The sequence below is a fragment of the Arvicanthis niloticus genome, chromosome 25 (assembly GCF_011762505.2).
Source record: "Arvicanthis niloticus isolate mArvNil1 chromosome 25, mArvNil1.pat.X, whole genome shotgun sequence".
NCBI classification, from domain to species: domain Eukaryota; kingdom Metazoa; phylum Chordata; class Mammalia; order Rodentia; family Muridae; genus Arvicanthis; species Arvicanthis niloticus.
The window spans coordinates 39,420,514-39,425,616 of NC_133433.1; the positions used below are offsets into that span (position 1 = coordinate 39,420,514).

At 43.3% G+C, this 5,103-nt stretch overlaps 1 pseudogene; it reads left to right on the forward strand.

Moving 5' to 3' along the window:
* The first annotated feature begins 361 nt into the window (after nt 1-361).
* On the forward strand, nt 362-1,097 carry LOC143438423 (14-3-3 protein eta pseudogene; annotated as a pseudogene).
* Nucleotides 1,098-5,103: the final 4,006 nt, after the last annotated feature.

Below are 5,103 nucleotides of genomic sequence, written 5' to 3' on the forward strand. Positions count from 1 at the left end.
AGAGCCCTGAGGACTACATATCTTGAGGACTTCATACTATTGTGGAGTTTTGCTGTGCTTGTTACCTTTGCATTTCTCCTAATGATCTATTTGAAAACTCTAAGGGGCTTTCCAGCCCCTCACTGGGCAGTGTCATTGTCACTTCCAATAATAGTGCTTGATCTTTTTCAAGCATTTCTACCAGAGCAGATTAATGATTCAATCTCCACCCTTAGAAACAACGTAGAGATGTAAACGATTAGCAATGGCCCTTTCATTTGGAGATGTAGATTGTTAGTAAAGCTAGGTTAAGATGTTTTTGGTTAGCAGCTCTGATGTAGAAAATCTTTGGGAAGGGTGTGTGCATGTGACATGGAGCAACATGGGGGACCAAGAGCAGCTGCTACAGCGAATGCAACTGGTGGAGCAGGCATAGCACTAAAATGACATGGTCTCCGCAGTGAAGGCTGTGACAGAGCTGAACAACCCGCTATCTAATGAAGATCTAAATCTCTCTGTAGCCTACAAGAATGTAATTGGTCCCAGGCAATCTTCTAAGAGGGTTATTAGTAGCATTGAGCAGAAAATCATGGCAGATGGGATGAGAAGTAGTTAAAGCCTACAGTGGGGCGGGGGGAGAGATTGGAAGGAGCTGGAGGCAGTGTGCAATGCTGTCTTGGCTCTGCTTGACAAGTTCCTTATCAAGAACTGCAATGATTTTCAGTATGAGAGCAAGGTGTTCTACCTGAAAATGAAGGGCGATTACTACCGCTACCTGGTACAGCTGGCTTCTGGGGAGAAGAAAAACAGTGTGGTCGAAGCTTCTGAGGCCGAATGTAAGGAAGACTTCAAAATCAGCAAAGAGCACGTGCAGCCATCACACCCCCATCCCGCTTAGCCTGGCCCTCAATTTTGTTGTGTTCTACTATGGGATCCAGAATGCACCAGAGCAGGCCTGCCTCTTAGCCAAACAAGCTTGTGATGATGCTATAGCTGAGCTGAACACATTAAATGAGGATTCTTATAAGGACTCCGCTCTCATCATACAGTTGCTGAGAGACAACCTCACTCTTTGAATGAGCAACCAGCAGGATGAAGAAACAGGAGAAGGCAACTGAAGACCCTTCCGGTTAGACTAGCCCCATTATCACTGATTCTCCCATATCACAATCACTATATCTAGTGCTAAACCTACCTGTATTGGCAGCACAGTTATTCAGATCTGTCCTCCTATCCCTTGGGAAGCAGTTTCAGAAAAACCCTCATGGCATTTGCTGGACTGATGGTTGCTTTGAGCCACAGGGCACTCCCTTTATGAATTGTGCAGAGAAGTGTGTTCTGAACAAGCCATCTTATTATGTCTGTTGGTCTATAGCAAATCCAGGTGATGGTAATTGAGGAGTGTAGAAAGGAGAATTACCCAGCACAGGCTAAGGCTGCTATTTAAAACAAGCTGATAGTGTTTTGTTACACAGTACATCTTGTGCATGCAAAAATGAATTTGACTCTCACCCCTTCCTGCAGCTAATGGAAACTGACACAGCAACACTGTGTTCCTGCACCATTCGCTTTATAAACCACTTCTTGTGAGCTTTCAGCAGCCCTTGCTCTGCCTCTTTAAATGCAATGCATCAGAAGTTTTTGATATGTGTAACATTTTTATTGTGATTAAGAATCATGGATTTATTTTCTGTAACTCTTTAACTATTGTTCTTGTGTACCCTGATAGCATCATGTGTGTCAACCTGTGTCAATAATGATGGGTGGTTATGAAATGCCAGACTGCTAAAATAAATTTTTTGGACTTAAAAGAGTAAATAAATGCTGCTTTAGGGATGATTAGAAAAAGAAAGACAGAAAACCTTAAGGAACAGTTTGAAGTTCAGAAAGGCACACTCTTAATAGCTGAGCTAGGGAATTTTATTGAGGTCGGGGAACAAGAACAATGGTTGTCCGATTACCACTGTGACTCTTGCTAAAGCTGGGCTAGTGACCAAGGTGGTGATTAATTTCTCATACCCGTTTTTCCTTCAGCTTCCTGACATGCTTTAATAAGAATTACTGATGAATAGATGTGCACCCTGAGGATTTAAAATAGAAATGACTGGTTGGTTTTTTTTTTATATAAAAGTTTAGACTTATGATTCTTTTAAGATTTTTATAAGATTACTTTTTAAGATATATAATATAATAACCGAGCCTTTCTTTGTAACCACAAATTGCAGCCTGCCAGTAAAGATAAACTGTCTGAGAAAATTACCTTGTTTGCTTATACTTTGTTAATCTATAACAAGTTGCTTAGTTACAAATGTATATGAGTTCTTGGGAATAATTTGGTGGGTGGTTTTTTTCACCTGTAATACATAAAATATTTTTCATGTAAAGGTATTGGGGAACATACTAGTTTTTTTAAATGATAACTCACTAGCAGAAAAATAAAATGAAGTCACATTGTAATTTCTATACTGCTTGGAAGTTTTTGCTGGGATGTATAAGATGTGGGAGAAAAAGTAAAGTTATTGAAGCTTTGATCCATCCACCAAATATATGTATATGTGTACATGTAAAATAGTTGGAGATTGTTGAAGTTTGGTTCATTTGCCGTGTGTGTGTGTGTGTGTGTGTGTGTGTGTGTGTGTGTGTGTGTGTGTGTCTGTGTGTGTGTCTGTGTTTATGTGTGTGTGTGTGTGTGTGTGTGTGTGTGTGATTTTTTTTCCCTACTTTTTGTTGTTGGCTCCAGAGAATTTGTCGCTGACATTAGGAGTATTTCACCAGCCCCAAAGAATTAATCATTGTTCCCTCAGAGAAAAACCTTCTGAGAGATCAATCACTGACTGGACGCCTGGTCTCATTTGGCCCTGGATGTCAAAGATGGTCTTTAACAGGTATGAATGGATAAGGGAGAAGCTGGCAAGAAATTGGAGACTAGATTAAGTCAAGGCCAGTCAGTTACTTAGAGAAAATAATGGAGAAAGAAAGTAGGTGTAAAAGAGACACTGGAGTGACCGCAGATGCTTCTCAGAGTCTCCATGGCAACAGGGTAACACAGGAAAAATAAGAAAAGCCATGGGTAATAGGAGAGTAGAGGACTGAGAACCCAGCTAGCTGGCTAACTTCTTTCACCTTCTCTACTCTCAGGGTAGAGGGCCAGGCTCTGAGGTACCTGTCTCAGTCTTTGGTTTGAAAGGGGGAGATGGAATAGCCAAACGGGTAGAAGCTAAACAAAGCTTTGCCCTGAGGATATAGAGTCCCAGCATGCTAGAAGAATGGGGATGGAGAAAGGGCAGGCACCCTGTCCACAGCTGAAGCTCCATGGGACATGGAAGTATGCAGGACCACGATTCTGAAGGGACAGTAGGCATTTCTCCTGTTCCCTGGCACGAGGCCACAGCCCTCCATAGATTTGTGGCCTTCAGTCGTGTAAGGATAATGCCTCAAACCCCTCCACAGGTAGAGGATGTGACCTGTAGTCATGTAGACTCAAGACCAATCTCCATTTTAATGAGTTACCTAAAGGCCTGGAGGACTTAGCCAATAAACTCTCCTTCCTAGACACTCTGCAAAAGGTATTAAACCTCAGGCCCACCCTGAGAAGTGGGGTATGGTCTTATTCATCTACTTTCCACCATGACAATAAATGCCTTAAAACTATGAACTGCCTCTTTTCACCAGGATCTGCCATGGGGAGCCATAAAGGCCTTCGCCTACCCCACCACCGTCTAATCTCCTGCAGAAGGCCTCTTCGTGCTCCCAGCCACAGCCACCACCAAGCCAAGCCCAAGCCAGCTGCCATCAAGCCAAGAACTCCGCCTGCAGGACCAGCTGGAGCTCCCTCCCTGCCCCCGCCCCCCACTCCAGGCTAAATCCAGCCTGGGGGCTGTGGGCTCCAATTCCATTCTCAGCTCTTCCGAGGCTCCATGTGGCGGCCCGGTAACCCTACAGAAGCGCAGCAGAAACAACTCAGGAAGGATGAGACTCAGGTGGAATGGGATCGGGGGTTAATGGGGGGTGGGGGTGGGGAAAGGGCATAACATCTGAAATGCAAATAAATAAAATACCGAATTAAAAAGAGAGAAGCTCAAATGGCATAGGGTGGCATTTAGAAGGCCAACTGCAACACAGATCAGCAACTATAAATAAACATGGCACTCATGGCTGTGCTTTATTATAGTGAAGACATCAAATAAACTCATCCGAGGAGAAAGACTCATGAGGAAATCAAGAAAACTTTCAGAGTCTTCTCCCTGCGGAACAACCACGCAGGACACACTATGCCTCAGTACTACGCCCAGTTAGTACCATTCAGTACTATCTGCCCATGAAGCTCTTCAGGAGCTCAATGCCCTGGGTTCATGGCTGCAGGAGTGTAACGTCAGGCTCCCATGAGAGCTGTCCTTCCACATTAGTCACATGATCTGAACAATGTTCTGCACTTATCTACTTTCATATGTGAATGAGTTTATAAGCTTCTGAAATCTAAGTTATCAAAAACCAAATGAGGCCAAGCCCATATCAAGACCTAGAGAGCAGCACGCTTGTCTGTATTGCTCTATGGTTCTGAAGCTTTGGCAATGAAGGCCTTGCTGATCCCCAAGGAACTGCCTTGACATGATTATCCAAGTCCTAGAGATAGAAAAGGATTCTTCTCTTCTATAGGTTCACCTTTCAGATATAACCAATTAGTACCACACCCACACCCTAGTCACTTCATCTGCTGAGTTCTTACCCTCAGGCCACTATTGTGTGACTGTCAATATCCAGCTCAGCAATCACTATCTTCAATTACTGCTTGCCCATAATTTTTCTAACGTTGGATTCAGCAGAGTTGGGAATAGGTGCTTTTAGAGAGCAGTGGGAAAACCCTCTTGTGAGGTTTGTGGATGGAGGTTGGTTAGGACTGACATGAACTGAAATCTGAGCTCTGCATCCAGTTGTGAGATTTCTGGTAGATTACTTCAGTTTCTTTACCTGTACTTGAATATTTTTGCTTCCTTATGTAGGTGCTGAAAATTTTAAGTAAAAGGAGCATTTGATGGGAGAGCTATAGGTGGCTATAAGTTAACGCTCATTCTTTCACTTGGCAGAATGACAGGGCCAGGACACGCTTAAACATTGGAAAGTATG